Here is a 20,083-nt window from a genome sequence, read left to right as displayed (position 1 = left end):
CTTTAAGATAAAAATGCGTGTTCTAAAAAGTTACATGGATATTGCTAAATATAAGGAACTTCATTGTGGAATTTTTATAAAATGGAAAAATTACTAAAACCCAGATATCCAATATATAGGGAATTAGTTAAATTGTGGCACATCCATATAGTGACTAAATTATCATAGAGAGAATGTTTAATAAGGCAAAAAATACTCATAACAGCTGATGAAGGTGATCCATTTTGCTTTTTAAAATATTTGCATGAAAAGCATTTAGAGATGTATTCACCAAAATATCAATCAATGATGGTTCTTTGAGTTGTAAAATTAAAGGTAATTTGTATTTTTTTATTTTTATTCATCTGTCATTTCCAAATTTTTTATAATGAACAGGTATTACTTTAGAGACCAGAAAAACATAAAAAGTATTCATTTAACCAATAAGGGGAGACATTAGTTGGGTAAAGGTCAGTTGTTTCCCATTGCTCACAGTTTCAAGGTCAGATTTGCTCACCTGGGGTGGCCCCCACCTGCCACCCTAGTCCCCTCTCTCATTATGCTTCTGCAAGCTCTCTCAGCTTTAGCCATGAAGGCCTCCAGGTCTTTTGCCATTTTCTAGCTACTTCAGAGCCTTAATATAGTAAATTATATTATTTTTTTCAATTATTCATTCCGACTTGTAAGGGAAATGGCTACGCTTAGTCAGGAGTAGGCCAAGGCAGCCTTTTGGTGCAGCATGACTCAGCAGGTTTGGAGAACAGGCACACAACCTCTCCACACATTGTGTAACCATGCCACGTGAGGTACATTAGGTGATCACCTATGTGAGCTTGTGCTTGGCTCAGAGCCACTATTGTCTGTAAAACATATAATTACCCTGCTAATGCTGTACATACGGCTCTCCCATGCCCAGAGAGAGAGTAAAGCCATGTTGAAATTGTTCACAATTCCTTAAGTGTTTTTCCAGCTACCTGCCACTCGCCCGACTCCCCTTGGACCACAGTTAGAACCTGACAATTGATGTCATAAACAGATCCTGAGGTGAGTGAGCCTTTGGTCCCCACAGATTCTGGGTTGGCCATGTGGCCGCAACGTGGGTTTTGGTACCCAGCAGCAGCTATACTGCTCAGATGGGCTCTGGTAGAAATCTGGGCAGCAGCAGATGGGTCCTCCATGAGCACGGAGAAGGCACTGATGCAGCTGGAGCACAGAGGACCAAGAAGGAGCAAGCTTTTGCCGGCAGAGTTGGATAAATTTCTGACTGTGCTATGAGAAGTACATACCATGTCCCTGAGGGAAGAAGCACAGGTAAGTTCCCTCCAGGCACAGGTGGGGCACCGGGAGGCCCAGCTACATAGCTCAGAAAAAGAGCTAGAAACTGCCATGAATGGGAAACTCCAGGAGCAGGTGGGGTGCTTGAAGGCCCAACTACAGAGCTTGGAAAAGGAATTAGAGGCTGCCGTGAATGCCGGCCTGGTGGGTCCATCTTCTCAGCCAGAGACTCCCCACTCGGTCTGATACAAAGGAGGAAGAACCCCCCGTTGCAGGCTCACCCAGTGGTTCATCAGAAGGTAGATCATGAACAACCATTGGGCCCCCTCAGGGATTCCCCCATTGTAATGCAAAATACTGTATATACTGCCTATACCCCAACTGAGTCGCAGGAATTAGGCAAGCAGTGCCGCCAGCATCCAGGGGAACCTCTGCCCACCCGGATGCTTCGTTTGTGGGACAAGGGAGCAGTTAGTATCTCCTGTTCCACCTCTGAGATGGAAAAGCTGGCCTCTATCATGACTCACCCCTCCCTCCATCAGCAGTTGCAGGTAAGCAGTCAATTGGCACAAGGGCAGGGTGACCACACACTGATTGAGTGGCTATGGGCAGCCATACAGATTGTGTGGATCAATGCCAGTGAAATACCCAAAACTGAGTAAATGGCAGTTGTATGCCAATTTGGTGCAAATCATCTGGGAGATGGGTATGAGGCAGGCTATGTTTGACCTGAATACTCAGGGGCTAGATGATGAATGTTTCACCTCTCACATGAGGGATCTTATGTTGGGTTCTGTGCCCCACATGAGGGAGCTCATGTTGGGTTCTGTGCCCTCGTGTTTTGTTCTGTGCATCTATTAAGATGATTTGAGTACCTTTGGCTCCCTAGCTGCTCTCCTCACCCCATACGTAGGGCATGCATACACAAAGTGACCACTGCTATGGTGGCTCTCAGGGAAGCAGAAGGCTGCCAGTGGGACCAAGGGGTCCTCATCATACAAAAGGCGAAGATCCCCTGCCCTCAGGAGGGCCCCCATGGGAGAAAAGGGGGCTCCAATGAGTGACACACACAGATGTGAGTAGATTTGATTTTGGCCAGGGTCGACCAAGAGAAAATCAATAAGCAGCCCAATGAAGTACTCTTAACTTTGTGGAAACAGCTGTCTCTGAAGCACCAATTCCAGAAAATGCCCAAGGAGGAGAAGGACATTGCTGCATGACCAGGTCCCATCCAGGCGCTTCAGCTCAAAGACTACTTGCTGCAGCTGGGCAAAAATGTAGAGCCTTTTCTGTTTGATTAGGGAACTGGCTGAGGTGCCCAGCTTGGGGGAACATCAGACGACCAGAGGCCACATATGGAATTAGCGATCCACTGGTCCCCACCAGTATACAGCATGTGCCAGCTCTGGTGGATACTGGCACAGATTGCAGCTTTGTTTATGGGAACCTGGATTAGTTTCTGGGCAAGCCTGCTTACACTGACAGTTATGTAGGCCGGTCAGTGAAAGTGAAACCTGTATCTCTGTACCTTGGCATCCGCCACTTGGCTCCCCATTTATATACTATATATGTCTCTCCCATACTAAAATACATTCTGGGGGTGGACATTTTACATGCCCTGGTGTTACAAACCACGGCCAGGGAATTCAGATGCCAGGTGCATGTGGTGAAGCCATTGCTAGGTGGACATATGCATCACCAGCTTCAGGTCCTGCCACAGCCCCAATGGGTTACTTCCACTCATCAATACTGTTTGCTGGATGGGCATACAGAAATAACTGAGACAATTAAAAAGCTGGAGGAGGTGCAGATAGTGCATGAAATCCATAGCCCCTACAATTCTTCAGTATAGCCAGTTAGAAAGCCTGATGGAACTTAGCAGGTGACAGTGGACTCTTGGGAACTAGATAAAGTAACACCCGTTTTGCATGCAACTGTACCATCAATCATGGATTTGATGGACCATTTGACAATGGAACTGGGACAGTACCACTATGCAGTACACTTGGCCAGTGCATTTTTCTCCACAGACATCACTCCAGAGAGCCAGGAACAGTTCACCTTCATGTGAGATGGGCGACAATGGACTTTTACAGTGTTGCCACAGGGCTGTGTTCACTACCGAATGTCTTGGTCTAGTTGCCACAGATTTAGCCACCTGGCATTGTCCAGAAAGGGTCCATCTATTCCATTATATTGGTAATATTATGCTAACTTCTGTTTCTCTTGCAGATTTAGAAGCAGTGGCTCCCCTCTTATGGCAACATTTGGCAACATGCAGTTGGGCCATCAACAAATCCAAGGTCCAAGGACCTGGATTATCTGCCAAATTCCTAGGAGTTATCTGGTCAGGTAAGACAAAGGCTATCTCAGAGGCTGTCATTGATAAGATTCAGGCATAATCTGCCCCACCATGGTGAAGCAGCTGCAAACTTTTGTGGGCCTCCTGGAATATTGACAGGTATTTGTACCCTACTTAGCTCAAATGGTAAAACCGTTGCATCGGTTAACAAAGAAGGGAGCTACCTGGGATTGGGATGAGTCTGAGACTGCCTTCCTGGCAGCCAAGTGGGCTATTCAGCAGGCACAAGCCCTGCAGGTGGTTGATTGGGTGCTCATTTGAGCTGGATGTGCATGTGACCACAGATGGTTTTGATTGGGGCCTATGGGAATGCATGGATTGCTTGAGAATTCCAGTAGGCTTTTGGTCCCAACTATGGAAGGGAGCTGAGCTCCAGTATTCTTGATAGAGAAACAGCTAACAGCTGTATATGCCTCCCTTCAGGCTGTGAGATTGACAGGATGGGCTGCAGTCATCGTGTGGACAACCTAACCAATAGAAGGATGGGTGCATTCATGAGTAATGATCACCCAGACTAGGAGAGCACAGACATCTTTGGCAAAGCAGGGCACCTACTTAGAGCAGCAGAGTACACTGAGTACAAGTGTCTTAGCAGCAGAGATGCAAGAGGTCTTGGGACCTATAGTCCTAATGCAAGATAAGGCCATGGGGCCTGAAGCACCCCTAGACCCTGAGCCATCACTGTTTAAGGAAGGGCATTCCCCCATTCCTGATGGGGCATGGTACACAGATTGGTCTAGCCAAGGTGCTGTTGCTGCCTGGACTGCTATTGCAGTCCAACCTAGTACGGACACCATATGGTTTGAAACCAGGTGTGGACAAAGTAGCCAATGGGCTGAACTTAGAGCAGTATGGATGGTGATCACCAAGGAGGTGACACCGATGGTAATCTTTACTGATAGCTGGGCAGTCTATCGAGGCTTAACCTTGTGGTTAACTACCTGGAAAATAGAGAAGTGGCTAATCGGCCACTGACCCATTTGGGAGCAAGTCATTTGGCAAGACCTCTGGGAAATGGGTCATCAGAAAGAGGTAACTATTTATCATGTGTCAGGCTATATGCCTTTGGCCACCCCTGGCAATGATGAGGCAGACGCCTTGGCCAAGGTCTGATGGTTGGAGTCTGCACCTACGTGAGATGTGACCTCGTGGCTACACTGGAAACTGAGACTTGCAGGGGGATAAACTGATGCAACAGGTCAATAAGTGTTGGGGTCTGTTCTTGCCCACACAAGACATTCGGGAGGCTTGTCAGAAATGCCCAGCATGTGCTCAGGCATACCCTAAATGGAGGCAGCTGCCCAGTGTTACACAAGTAATGATAGGGTAAGTGCCCTTGACCAGGTGTCAAGTAGACCACGTCGGGCCACTGCAGAAGTTGCAAGGGTACACACACGCACTAGCAGCTGTGGACATGGCCACACGCCTATTGTTCACCTACCCTTGCAGGGTGGCCGACCAATGGAACACCTTCTAGGTCCTGCAACACTTATGTGCCCTGTGTGATTGCCCTCTGGCCATTGAGAGTGATGGGGGAACATATTTCACTGGACAACAGGTACAACAATGGGCATAACCAAAGGACATAAAGTGGGGATTCCGTGTGCCATACAACCCATAAGCTGTGGGTATAATTGAGCGATATGATGGGCTCTTGAAGAATGGGTTACACTTACATGTCACCCCCCATCTTTGTGGGCCCAGAGTTCAAGGTTGGACCTGGTACTCCAAACCTTGAATGAACAGCCACAGAAATGCAGCCAGCCTGGCCCTGGCGATGGCTTTGTTACACTGGGCTACCCTCCCCGCAACTTTCAGTTGCAGATACACACCAAGGATTACCTTCTCCAACCATGTATGGGGATGAACGGAAACCTTTTGTTGCCTGCCCCAACATCCCTGAAGCAGGAGAACAGAATACCTCGCTTTGGCCATGGACCCTCCAAGACCCCACTGCCGGTGGTTGGCCATCATAGCTCCCTGGGGGGAGGGCCTACAGTGTGACTTGCACCTCAGTCCTTGGGTGTTCAGTACATGGCCCCCTCTGTTGACTGTTCATAGAGGAATGGCCAGGGAAGGAATTCTCTCCGGGTGTCATATGTACTGTCTGTGTGGCCTATTATGAGATCCCCTGTGACTTTGACACAGATACAGGACTCAAAGGAACCATGGGGAGCTGAGAAAGTGTGGTATCATCTCCCAGGGCAAAAGCCCTGGGTGTCTGCATTGTTATCCAGAGATGAAAGATTAGCTTGTATTTTGCCTGAGGGTTGTGATTTAACACTGTTCGTACCTATGCCTGTTCTGTCATTTCAACCGTAGGTTAACATGCTCCAGCTGCTTTGTGGACTGGGTCCACATCTACACAGAGGGGACCCATGTTTCCAACTGTTGGATCTGCACCTCCCTTCCAGCAGCGCTGCAGATGGCTTGCCTTGGCACATACATTCAGCATCTGCAGAGAACCTGGCCTGGCTGGAGACATGGAGTCCCATGGCCGACGCCTGGAATGTGGCATGGCAAGCTGTGGACAAAGGATGCTGCAAGACCCACAGCATGCCTGCCCCCAGGCTGGCCCATAGTGTTTATGATGGGTGAGGCTGGCTAATGGGGAAACATGTCGTACCCCCAGCCCAGGCACCACAGTGCAAAGAGCAACCCTGGGGTAACACCACTGTGGGGTGGGTACCCATCACGACCTGTGTAAACATAACACATGTCACCACACCGAAGGTATGGTAGAACAAGTGGCTCTACCAAGGTCAGGCCCTGATGGATTTTGTGGCCCCTGGGAGTTTACGGGTCATTGGGGACACAGGGTGGCCTTACCTACCAGCAGACTGGCCTGGACATTGTACCTGTGGTTGGCCTTATGTACCTGCCACTGTTCTCCCCAGTTTTCCTGGATGCCTGCATAACTGGGAGGCGCTAAGCTCTTGATTTTTGTGAGTGTGACGAGCCCCCTGGTGGTTCTACACCTTGGCAGTGACTATCCCTGGAGCGGGTGTCATAACTGTAGAAGCACAAGTTGCTGCTTTTCCAGAGCACACCGCTCAGGCTCTGAATTACACCTGAGGGGCCCTCCTTCTATTAATGGGTGCAGTTGATCAGATCAGAAAGGTGGTGTTGCAAAACCAAATGGCCTTAGACATGGTAACTGCTGCCCAAGGAGGCACCTGTGCCTTTTAGGAACACAGCGTTGCACTTTTATCCCTGATGATCGGCAGAACATAACAGCAGCCCTGCAAGCGGTCTCAGGAGATTAAGGTTGTAGAGCGCCTTACTGATGACCCCCTGCAAAGATGGTGGGCATCCCTAGACTCTGGCCTATGCTGAGCCCTAATAGTTATAAATAGCATAACTGGGATCCTAGTAGCTGTTGCTCTCTGTATTGTTGTTGTGGGTTATAGATTCAGGGCTCTACCTTATGGGTACGTGTCTCTACCAGAGGACACCCTTGGCCTGGGAGGTGGAGGGTAAGGGAAATGGCTGCACTTTAGTCAGGAGTAGGCTGAGGCAGCCTTCGGAGCAGCATAACTCAGTGGGTTTGGAGCACAGACGCACAAACCTGTAACCGCACCATGTGAAGTTCATTAGGTGATCACGTGAGCTCCTGCTTGGCTGGAGCCACTGTTGTCTGTAAAAGGTATAATTATCTCTCTAATGCTGTACATATGGCTCATCCCCAGGCTCGCTCGTGCCCAGACTCACTCGCACTTAGAGAGTAAAGCCATGTCGAAACTATCAACGATTCCTGGAGTGTTTGTCCAGCTACCCACCACTCACCACACCAACTCCCCTCAGACCTCAGTTACAACCTGACACCACCCCCCTTTCCCTGTAAGAGGATTGCATTCCTGCCCACTCCCATGCAGCTTTCCTTGTCCCCAGTGCAAGGCCCATACATCCCTGTCCCATAGGCCTTGGGCTTTGACCAAAGGAACAAAAACAGACATGAAAGGGGGCCACATCCAAGTAGAAACTTTAAGAGGAGAACAAACGTCCACATTGCCTCTGGTCTTTCTTTCTGCTATGAGAACAGCATATCTCACTTAGGAAGCTGTTCCTTCAGCTTGAGTCCCTGAATGAGAAACTGCTGCAGCCCAAGAGAGTTTCAATCAATGCGCAGCCTCCCTTTAATAAACCTTGTGGTAGAAATTACTGAGATTTGGAGATCATTTGTTACTGCAACAACACTGACCACTACACAGGGTGCATGGTGTTTCTCTAACTGGAGCAATCTGATGCCAACCCCACTCCTTTGCTTAGTTAACTCCATCCCAGTTCTAATCTGACTCTTTGACCTGGAAAAATCTCTTTTCACATGCTTTCACAGCCCTGAGTATCTTTGCTCCTTAACATTTACCCCAACTGTGATTTCACCACTTATATGTGATTGTTCAATCAATATCTACTGTGGTGTAAACTCGTAGAGTCAGCACTTTGCCTAAAACCACACAGCTGAAAGCTGTTGGAGCCAAGGACTCGAATCCCAGCCATCTGCTGCCAAAGTCTATTTGTAACCACTAGACTAGGCTGCTATTCATTTCATCTGATGAATGGTAAGACCAGAGACCAGGTGATAAGTACTGGAAAAATGTTGTGAACTGCACAGGTGAGTCTAGGAAACTTTTTAACGTTTCTTTATTGTATACATAAAATCACCTGAGCTTCTGATGAGATAGGGATGAGCAGCCTCAAGATGGCATGTCTTCTTGGGTAAACGTGGATTTTTTTTTTGAGGCAGAGTCTTGCTCTATTGCCCAGACTGCAGTGCAGTGGCACAATCTTGGCTTACTGCAACCTATGTCTCCTGGGTTCAAGCAATTCTCCTGCCTCAGCCTTCCAAGTAGCTGGGACTACAGGTGCCTGCACCACGCCCAGCTAATTTTTTGTATTTTTAGTAGAGACATGTTAGCCAGAATGGTCTTGATCTCTTGACCTCGTGATCTGCCCACCTCGGCATCTCAAAGGGCTGGGATTACAGGTGTGAGCCACTGCACGCAGCCTGGGTAAACATAGATTTGAGGGTAGATTTCCCTACTTTCATTAGTGCCCTCCACTCAATTCACTAGTAAAACAAAGCAAATTATAGTAACAACAACAGCATCAACATCTTGGGTCCTCTTCACACCCCTTGCTCTGTGTAGCAAGATGCCTTGTACGGTTTAAGGGCTTACTCAATGTGATTAGAATCAAATGGATCCTCTAGTCTTTGCCTTATGATTAAATGCTTGGCATAAACAGTCATATGAGATGTAATTGTCCATATAATTACTTGGTGGGGCAGGTGGGATGTGCAAATCTCATTCTAAAACTGAATCTGACTCTAGAAATTAGGAACCTGAACACAGATTGCCTCAGCCATAGAACAAGGAGAGAATGATTGTGGGGCCCACGCACCTGGGTTCTTCTCCAGAAATAGCCTGGGAAGGGGCTGACATGGGGAAATTGGCTTTGGAACAGGTGATCTTGAGGGACCTGCAGATCTCCTGGAGGTGACAAGGTTTAAGGCCTGCGCATTCGGTGGAGAAAGGACAGGACTAGCGCACAGTGTCTGTGCTGGTGTCGTAACAGCTCAATGACATCATTTCTAAGGCCTCTTATAGTTGGAATATCTTTGAGGCCAACGCTTTCTGCTCTGACAAAGTTTATTTGTGAGTTAAAGGGAGGAGAGAATCTGGAGTCAGCTGCAGAATTCCTGAGGGCAGGGTAGAAGAGTGAGTTGGAAACAATTCGAAATAGCTGGTCCCCAACTGAGTCTTACAGGCACCAATAAAGAATTTAGATCTAGTATCAGGCAGTATTTCTTCAAGTACAGGTACAAGATCATCTAAATCAGAATCACCCAAATGGATTTTTTAAAATATGAATTCCTGGGCCTTCTTGGAATTGAGAATTGTGTGCAGAAATCTGTATTTTTAATATTCCAGATAAGACTTATGAATTCTAAAATCTGGCAATTTCTGAAAGAAAGTAATACTAACTTTCCAGGGGAGGGAAATAAAATCCGAAATCCTTAGATTTGGTACCTGAATTTTCAGGGATATTTAAGTCATCTTTAAGATCACCTGTGGATTCAGTGAAGCTGCCGTTAATTGGGGTGACTAATTGCTTTTTAATAACAGACATGCCATACATTGCTAAACTTTCCTTCCTGATTTCCCTAACACTACACAGAGGAAAAAATGGAATCTCTTTAGGTCTCATGAGCAAATTTCAACCTGTCGCTCAAGTTCTCTCTTATAAGGGAGATGCTGCTGCATCCTGAGAAAAGCTTGAGATCTTGAGGTACAGGTGCAATATGGCCAAATCTCTAGCACTAAAGGCAGAGCCAACTTGGTCTGTATTGAAGCCATTTCATGGCAGCAGCTAAGCAGAAACACCTCTCCTGATCCCTGGTCTTCATATTTCTACAGCTTTTTATCAAGCACCAGAAAACAAGCACTCTTCTTTTTTTTCACAGCAGGGCCGAAGTCCCAAGTTCTGGCTCTACTTAACCCAGATGCTCTCTCAAAATAAATTGTGGGGGCCATAGCTGGGCTGGTGGAGACCAGGGCTAGCCACCCATTAGCTGAGAGCAGCAGCATACAGGCAGCCTCTCTGGGGTGCCTGAGCTAGTTAGGCCAGTCCTACCAGGAGCCAAGGGAGGAGGGTGGAGATGCAGGGCTTGGAATAGGAGCCTAGAGTGGATAAGGAGGGTGGGGCTAAGCAGGTTTCTGTAGCAGGCTCAGAGAGGAGGAAATTGGGGTGGAGGAATTATATTCAGGTGTGTGACACTGAAGGTTGGGCTTCTTTCTGTAGGGGTGGAGACCTCCTGCTCCAGCCAGGCATGAGAAGGAGATTCTCTGGCAGTTGCTCCCCTTTGATGGGATATCTGGGGTTGGTAGCAGCTCAGCCTTTCTCCCTAGTGTCCCACCAGAATAAAAACGCCCAAGGAGTGCTGAACCTCCCTGTCAGCTGTGGAGTGTACATCAAGGAGGTAGGAGGTAAGTGCCTTGGTAGATCCTTAAGGCTGGGGAGTGGTATTTTCTTCTCAGTTCTCCCAAGTTGCTGGCCTGGGGCAGGGATACTACTTCAAAGGGAACCTCTGAGGCTGTCCCTCACCTTAATACTCTGGGTCCTGGGGCTGCAAGCTGTGTCCACCCCCAGCCACCAGCAGCAACAGGATCCCAGGGACCCCCAATCCTCAAGCTCTTTGCATAGGGCATGCAGGTGACCATGTTATGAGGACTGTTGCAGATGGTGATGGTAATAGCTCTGTGTGGTTGTGGTTCCTTTCACATGCTGAGGAGCAGACAGCCCTTGCAGGGGACCTCTACCTTAGCTACTGATTGCTTGGAAATGAGTTGCCTGTCTGGACAGCGTATAACAGATAGTCATTGGGCACTACTTGTACTATTTCAAGGCCTCTTTCCAAAAGTTTACAAAATTACTGTGCAAGAATTTGAAAGAAATGTATCTGCAGAAATGTGGGAGAGAATTGGGATTTTTATAATGGTACCTAATAAAAATTGTAATGGTGAGAGTTTATTGAAACCTTATGATTTGCAAAGCAAGACTGAGAAGCACTTTATATATTATTACAAGCCCGTGAGGCAGGTGTTGTTGGTATCTATCATTACTGATGAGGATGGTGAGACTCAGGGAGGTTAACTGAGCCAACCAGGGTTTACCAATCCCAGAACCCACACGCTTGACTTCAGTTGATGAGGCCATGTTTGACCAAGAGTCTTTCAGATTCGGAGTGTACAGGCTGGTGAGGAACTACTGGGGTTTGTAAATTGCCTTTCTCCAGGCAGAACAGAGGTGACAGCCCTCATCATCCCCGGTGACCATGCTCAATAACTGACTCAAATCTTGGTCTCCTCAGGCCTCAGTGGCCCCGTCTTGCGGGCTAAAGAGTCTCCTGTCAAAAATATGTAACCCATGTAGCCTATGCCATTAAGAATACAGGGACTGTGCAGCTCAGGGATGAAGCTAACCCTTGAAGCTCTAGAGCAGTCAATGAAAAAAGGAAGGAAATGTATCTGTGCTGGACACTGGGCCAGTTCCACCTCCAAAGCATGGTTCACCGGACTCACGACTCTAAACCTGGCACTCTCCCCACTCTCACCCAATATCAGGGCCCCCAACCTATGGTGAGCCAGCATCCCTGGCTGTCACTGTCTATTCCTTTCTCAGGACCTCAGCACTCAGTTTTCCCTCTGCCTGGAACACTTATTCCTTGGCTTTCCCCAATATTAGCTTCCTGTTTTTAATTGGGTTTCAGCTCAAAGGCCATCTCTTCACAGAGAGCTTCTTAGATCACAGCATCCAAAATACTTCCCGCAATTCCTCTCCCTCAGTGTGTTCATTATTTTCATAATGCCTGTCACAATCTGAAATTCTGTCTTCCCATTTATTTTTTAACTCCCCAGTTAGCACAAAAGTCCCATGAGGGTAGAGACCTTTCATATCTTCTACCTCCTGGACAGTACTGTGTCTGCTGGGCTTGGCAGAGTTCCTAATAATAGCAGGGGTTTGGCTAATGCTTGTTGAGTAAATAATCGAAGGGAACGGGAGATAGCATGACCACCAGTTTACCTCTTTCTCGTTCAACACCTCTGCTCAATCCACCTCAGGAAGGCAAACATCTTGGTCTAAACACTGAAGTAAAGAACACCTGGGTTTTTAAGTGCTCAGGGAGCAGCTGATTTCACTCTTGGGCTAAGATAAAGAAAAAGGCTAAATAGCATCAAATGGATTTAGTCCCCTGAGAAATAGCAAGGTGCAGTGAGACTGGCTCTGCTGGCCAGTCTTGAAAATGACAACGTCTATGAGTCACCTCTGCTTGTCCTTCTAGACACCAGGTATGGTATTGTTCTTAATGATGTGGGGGTACTTGTCATGCCAGTACAATTTCAGAAAGCTAAAAGTGCACCCTTCTACCCTGCTTTATCAAGCCAAATTTCCATTGCAGTTTGCTCACATACCTCTTTCTGTTTTGGGTGTCATTCATTCTTAAGATAGGAAGAGACCTATTTTTGGGATCAGGAGATCCAAGGTGTTTCTAAGAGCTGTATTCCTCTCTGTAGTTGTGGGTAAGTCTCTTAGTGGCTGCATTTCTTATATTTCTCCTCTGTAAATGAAATAACTACTGTCCTCTATAGCATGTGAGGTTGTTGTGAGACGCACAGGTAATGTGAGCCCTTTGCAAAGCAAAGGGTGAGTGTGACAGTGATACAGAAAACAGCACAATACAGCTCTTACTGAAAGCACCCAGCTCCACTAGCAATGGGGAGCAGAGAATACACGGGGAGGTGTGTTTGATTTAGAAAATTTCATTTGCCAAAAATCCCAGCTCCAAGAGAAATCTATCAGGGAAGCGACTTCTAGGCAGAATTTCTTTTTCCAGGCATCTACCTCAAGAATCAGCTTACACGCTTTAATTAACACCCAGCCTATTTGCTTTGCAGAGAGAAGTATTTGAATCCAGCCTAGTGCTGCTTCCTCCTTGGCAACCACACAGTGTTTGGCAGTATTTCACATGCTGGTGGTTTTTATGGGTCCCTTATTGCACTTATGTGTTCTTCATTGTAATGGGTGTTAAGCGTTTCTGGCGTCAGCCCCGGCCCTGTCCCTGTTTGATTTAAGAGACATCTGATTTTATATCTGATCCTCAGGTTGGCTCCTATGATCCTGTTTTTAAGTAGCTTGTTATTCTGTTTCCCTGTGCTATTCTTCATTTGCAGATTTTAAAAAATGGCTTTTTTGAAAGAAAATAAATTTTGAATTAGGAGCCAAGTCAGAGTCCTAGCAATTTTCTGGGGAGCTAGGGGCCCATAAGCAATGTTATATTATGGAAAGAGAATTACATTAAATTTCTAAATCTGGACTTGAATCCTGGCTGTAATTCCCAGGAATTCTTTTTCAGCTCCTTTTGCCATGATGGAGATAATAGCAATATTGACAGTGAACTTTTGTTGAGAATTTACTAAGTCCTAAGACTCTTCCTTGGATAATCTCATGTAGGTTATCCAATGCCTACTGTCTCTGTAGAAATTGAAAATGTGAGATTTAAAAGTTCCAAAGTCAACAGGTGGTAAGTGATAGAACTCACATTAGAATGCACATTGGTTGATTGGGAGCACGTGCTCTCACTCACCAGGTGCAATGCCGTCTACTGGGCTGTACTACCTGGCAATCCTTGTTGATACATCAGTTGACATTACCAGGTCTCTGCTTTTCACAGGATGCCATCTGATGAGATGAGGCCTATGAAGGTACTTGGAAACTATGTACTTTTATTTCACCATTGTCCATTTATCTTGTTTACCAAGATTTAGGAAAAATATTCTAAAAGGACTCCTTTTTTTCCTACAGTACTTTTGTGGCCTTTACAGAAAATGGCAAATATTTTCATAAATAAAAAAATCTTGCCAAAATAGAACATGAAATCAGCCCTAACTTAGAGTATACATTATTTACAATGCTGAAACCAAACTGTTTTAAATTCTTTAACTTTTTAGGAGAATTTTCAGCTTACTCTCTGCCATGCTAGGAACTAATAACATAAGAATGATAGTCAAAATGTATTAACTACTTCATATCTGCCACTGATAGAAGCAATTCTCTCATTGCAAGAGGTAACTTATCATAGTGGCTAAGGGGGTGGGTCATGGATTACAGTGACTGGCACTGCCAGTTGCTGACTGTGTGACCTTGGGCAAGTTTCCCAGTCACTCTGTTTCAGTTTCCCCATCTACAAATGGGAATAATAATGAACTCATCCCCTAGGGTTGTTGTGAGAGTTACACAAACGAATACATATGAAAATCTTAAATAGTACTTGGTCTGTAATGAACTTCAGAGGTTTGCTGCTGCTGCTACTTTTCTCTCAATCCTTTTATGAGATAGATAGGTCTTATCATCCCCATCTTGTAAGTGTAAGGATCTCATGAATAGGCAGGCCACATGGCTAGAATCAGGATTAGAGCTTTGAACTGTTATAATCCACAGCCTTCCCTTTTCAATGTCATATTTCAATAAACTTTCAAGGAAACACAAATTCCACTGGCAATTCAGTTTGCCAGGAGTTTATACTCAAGATCCGATCTACTTTCTAGGCAATTATTGGTGTCCTGTCATCTTTAGCTGGGTGAGTGAAAAGTGTCTTGTTGCAAATGACTTACGTTGTGTCTCCAGGATTTCACCAGATCGGCCAGAACTTTCTCCTCTCTTCGGGATTCTCTTCGTGGGCAGGCAACCGCACCAGACTTAAGGTCATAAACTCCCTTATTAAAAGCAATCAATGGAGCTACTGTTCCCCAAGACAGAGCTCTGGACCTGGCCATTTTGAGGACTTCTTTCAGCTCTGTGATACCGTTGCCCTTTGCTGGCTTAAATCTGTTGATAGAAAATCTCTTGAATTAGTACCAATGTTAGAATAAGTGACAAAAGGAAATTGTTTCAAGGGCTGTACTGGGCCGGTCAAAGACCATTACCATTTCTTGTGTCCTTTAGCTGTGATAGCCAGTTGGATAGCAGAATTATTTTACTGGCTCATTCTCTCCAACCGGGTGGGCCCTGGCTTCTGCTGCGATCCCAGCACACGATAACTGCACCATGACCCTGATAAAGCAGTCATCCTTCTGCTGTCCGCACCAAACACGCAAGGTCTCAGGTGCTTCCCATGTAATAGCAGTTAATAATTAATAAATACCTTTTATCGAGTATTTACTATGTGTAAGTTTACTTAATTAGTTCATGTAATTCTAACACGGCAATGCTCTAAAGTCAATTTCAGTATTATCCTCGTTATTTAAGGAAGAAGAAACTGAAACTTAAGGAGCACGCAAACTTGGCCAGGGTCACCCAGCTGCTGCTGATGACAACACGGAGGCCTAACCCCAAGCTTGTGTGGTTAAACATAGGCCCTTCAACTCTACTCAGCTGCTCCAAACTCCTATTGCCTGAATCAGGCTCACAGAGATAGTTTGATAACACATTATAGATTAGCCTTGAAAAACCTGTCCTGCTGGCAAGGGATGGGGTCAAACCTGCCTCACTTGTTTTCCTGAGTCATTGCAGCCCTGGCCTAGCTGGGGGAGCCTGTTTGTTTTTCTTTGCCTTATTTTATTCAAACATGGTTGAGTTTCTTAACTACTAGGCTTGGCTTTCCCAGACAACCCTTTCATCAAGGGAATGTCCCAGTAGGTAAACACAGGGGCAGAGCTTTTGTCTCTCCAAACCACCTCAGTCTCATACTTTTGAACAGCAATCCTGTTGCATTTTTCCAATTTCTCTTTCTTTTCTTGTTCTCTGTTCAGCCTGGTTTAATAAGTGGGATCTGATCACAGATCATAAAATATATTTTCAATGCTACAAGATAATTTAAGTAACTGGCTTCTTGGCTTGAGGACTAGCTTGTGTATCCTGTCATTTACAAACACAGACAAATGGTGGTTCCACTGTGACTGTATGTCAAGAAACTGCTGTTTGTTCCTCATAAGTGGTATTTATGCAGGCTGGATGTTATCAGGAAGGTGTGTAAAAAGAAATCAGAAAAATCTAGTTAAAGCATGGACATCATCCCCTTTAATGCCTGTGTGATCATGAACAAATGCATTTTCCACAGTCGCATAATACTGCATTCATTTCGGTCTGCTCTGTACACATTTATGATAACACTTTCACAGCGTCCTGGATACTGTGCTGATTCCTGTATATATACCTTTTTACTTAACCTCCAACCTAATGAAGTAAATACTGTCATCATCGTTTACAGATTAGAAAACCAAGGTTGCTAAGGTTAAGTGCCTATTAAATGGTGGAGCTGGAATTTGAAACCAGTTATTTAGATGTCAGAATGCATTCTCCAGGCCAATGTCATGCACTGGGGATGATTTGATGTTAAACTCTTCCTTTTCTACCACAAGATCATGCACAAGTGTTTCTTGTGTGCACAGTCTCCTTTTGAAGCTAATACTGAGGATGCATTTTCAAGCCCTGTCAAGCTGCCCTGCTCTTTCTTGTCTGCCAGCCTTCCGATCGATGGCAGGCACAGCTTCTGTCTCATACCCTGGCCACAGCTTATTTTCCCTTCTGCTCTGTGTACTCTCCCCATCACAGGAAGACACTTCATCAATAAGTGTAAACTTTTTTCTTTCCTAATAATTGAAAAGTCTTCCAAACAAATACTTGTGCTTACCTCTGAAAATAAAACCATCCCATTTCCGTCCTCTGTGGGGCAGAAAAATCGGCAGATACGATTGCATTTCCAGGACCCTCAGAGAAAAGCAGAGGCTATATGTGGGGCCAGTTGAATGGCCTTGGATCAGGGGCTTGGAGGGTCCCCGTTAGGACGTAAGCCCCAGAGTGCAAGGGTCTTCTCCATCTTGTGTGCTACTGTCCCCAGCACCCAGAGCAGCTTCCAAGCACATAGGAGTTGCTCAAAGTTGTATTCACTGAATCATCATGTCAGCTTCTAAGACAAGTGTGTGTCTATTGCAGATTTGTTTTTCAGATTACTTTGGTTTGCTTAGGAGTAAAAATAAGGGAGAGGGTTAAGTATTGGGTCATTGGAATTATTTGTAGACACATTAGAAAACATTTGTTTTCTAATGACACCTCAGTGTTTCTCTGCCTACTTAGACTGGGTAGTCATAGGTGAAATTTTGGCTGGGCAGTGACCATCTGAGTGTCCTTGGACCTGCCTTTTTGCCCACATCCTCCTCTCTTCTTTACTTCCTTTTCAATGAAGAGTCTGAAACTATAATATTTCCATTTGCTGAGCACTAACAATATGCCAGGTCCAGTGCTAAATGCCTCCCTGTATTACTACATTTAATCTTCACAAGATCTTCACCTCTGCATATCGCACATGAAGAAACAAGTGCTTGGAGAGGTAAATGTGATTTGCTGCAAGACACACAACCAGTTGGTGGTAATCCCAGACCTTAGTGCCAGGTGTGTGGACTCCCAATCCTGAGCCCTTTTTCTGGGCTGCACAGTGAATCTACCTCTTCTCTTCAGTCTGCTATGAAGCTTTTCATATGAGACAGATGCTGATCCTTCTTTGACTTCTCTTTGAGAAGTCAAACGCCCACCCACATGAAAAGATGTCATTTTCTGGAAGGGAAATTCCTTAATGTCACCTACTGGTAAATGCCTGGGGTTGTGTTCCCTGTCTCTATCAGGACACAAAATCCCGTAAGAGGCCTAAACGTTTAGTCTTGTTTGCCATTCTATTAAGGATGAGAAAAGAGGAACTGCTTTGTGGTCTGAAAACAACTCTAGCACTTAGAAAAGGCTGCCTGCAGGTATACGTCATGAGGCCCAAAAGAGAAAGCCATCTTTGCTGTCCAGCGAGTGAAGGTAAAGGTCATTTGGGCGCTCAGAAGGGGGCCAAGGGAGTGCCCTGTGCTTCAGTCCTCCGTGTTCAGCTTTCACATCTTGTGGCACAGCCAGGTGCAGCCTTCACTGATACTTATAAGACATTGTCATTTCAATGGAACTTAGGTTTGTTTAAAAGAAAGACTACTTTAAGGGGACAATTCATATTATCACAAACAGAGAATGACTATAAAATTAAACACAGAACAACGTGTGTAAACTCTAGCCAGACGTTGCTGACAGCTCTGGTTCTGAGACCTTTAAAAGGAGAGTTAGATATAAACTAGCCCTATTTATCGAGTGGAAAGTTTCAGATTGGGAAGATAAAGTAGTTCTGGAGATGGGTGTTAGTGATGGTTGCCCAGCATCGTGAATGTGTTTAATGCCACTGAACTGCACAGGTAAATGGTTAAACTGGTACAAGTTATGTATCTTTTACCATAATAAACACTGAGGTAGCTCTTTATGTACAATTATGAAACAATCTTTGAGATATATTAGTAAAAGTGCTAAATAGAAAGCTGCCATTTGTGGCTTTTAAAAGGTTATGTACACAGGTACATTTATGGTTGTGTATGCAAGGATCCTTCTGGAAGAAAGAAAATATTTGATACTATAGAGGAAGAATGACCATGTTTAATCCTGTAGAGGAAATGAGTTTCTAGTGTCTGGGACCACAGTGGGGAAGATGGGAAGGGGATGTCTTTGTTCACTGCTATTTGATTTGTGTTGCACATACATGTATAACTCATTATAATTGATTAATAATGTATTAAACCTTTAAAAAAAAAAAAAAGACAAAAAGACTAGCACCAAACTGAGACTGAATCCTTAAAACTGTGGTTCTCAATCTTGGCTTCACTCTAGACTTCAGCTGTTCAAAGGGAAGCCCCATAACCAGCATTGACATCACCTGGGAGCTTGTTAGAAATGCAGAATCTCAAGTCTTCCCAGGATTTTTAGAATCAGAATCTGCATTTTGCCAAGATCTCCAGAGGGTTTGCATGACATTAAAGTGTGAGAAGCACTGCAGGGGACTAATTAAATCAGCATCTCTGAGATGTGGCTTGAGCCTAGGAGTTTATGAAAGCTCCCCAGGTGATTGGCAAGTGATGTTGCAAAACACTGACTAATATAGTTGGGAATATTGAAGTGGTTAAATGGGACCATTTTGTTACTATGTGATTCAGTTCTACTCAATGTAAGTTCCATGTGCTTTTTCAAAGATCCTTGCATGTCCCACGCTTGAGAGCACAGCCCAGAATGACCATATCAGAGCTCATGAATGCTGAAATCACAGAACATGCAATGCTGAGATTCTTCTAAGTTTGGTGGGAAAGATGCTCTTTTTAATAGCTTTGAGCCCATTTCTTCCTTACATAAAATAAGTTTCACAATTCTACACCAAATTTGCACCTATTAAGCCCTCCTTTATCCAGCTATCTAGCAAAATGTCAGAGTAATGGCAAAATCAGACTTTGGAGTTAGATATCGATTCAAATTCTTCTTTGAGCCGCTTCTACCTGCCCCGTAGGTCTGTTGTGAGATGGTGTCGGTGATGCTTGATTGACTGCAAGTGCTTGACCACTATTCAGTGTCCACTCTCCCTGCCCTGGCCACTCACAGCTGTCCTGAGCCCCTCTCACTGCCACTGTCCCTTCACATTTGCTTTTTTGCTTTGAGCATCTCAGGTACAGAGGACAATTTTCACATTGCAGCTGAAGCCCAGGAACTTGAGTTCCACCTCCCCTGTTTTGTGACAAATGGAAAAACTCTGCTGTCTCTTACCAAATTATCTGACAAATTTCTAAAATATAACTGAAACCTCATTACATGGATGAACAACTTCCCATCGGCTCATTCCTAGCTCTGATATTAATAGAATTGTTGCCAAGACATCGCAGTTGGCCACAGAGGCAGTCAGGAAGGCGGCGTTGTTAACGACCCGAGATGGCTCAAGTGTACAGACAGCGAGTGGAAGCTGCTGGGATTTCTGCATGGACAGATGCCACTGTAGAGTGGATTCCCTGGTTTCCTTCCATTGACATGACAGAGATCAGTCAGCAGAGAGGGGCTGGGTGTCTAGTCAGA

The 20,083-nt window shown here is 45.3% G+C and overlaps 1 long non-coding RNA gene across 1 annotated transcript; it reads left to right on the top strand.

Moving 5' to 3' along the window:
* The first annotated feature begins 861 nt into the window (after positions 1-861).
* On the top strand, positions 862-7,774 carry LOC105723154 (uncharacterized). The gene is made up of 3 exons (XR_001108752.2): positions 862-1,023; positions 3,487-3,606; positions 5,765-7,774. It is a non-coding gene; the product is annotated as an uncharacterized LOC105723154 (long non-coding RNA).
* The last annotated feature ends 12,309 nt before the right edge of the window (positions 7,775-20,083 follow it).

Source organism: Aotus nancymaae, unplaced genomic scaffold, assembly GCF_030222135.1.
Source record: "Aotus nancymaae isolate 86718 unplaced genomic scaffold, 86718_ANA_hifiasm-v0.15.2.pri h1tg000015l_0, whole genome shotgun sequence".
NCBI lineage: Eukaryota > Metazoa > Chordata > Mammalia > Primates > Aotidae > Aotus > Aotus nancymaae.
The sequence above is the reverse complement of the archived record's forward strand: the minus strand, read 5'-3'. Positions and strand labels throughout refer to the sequence as shown.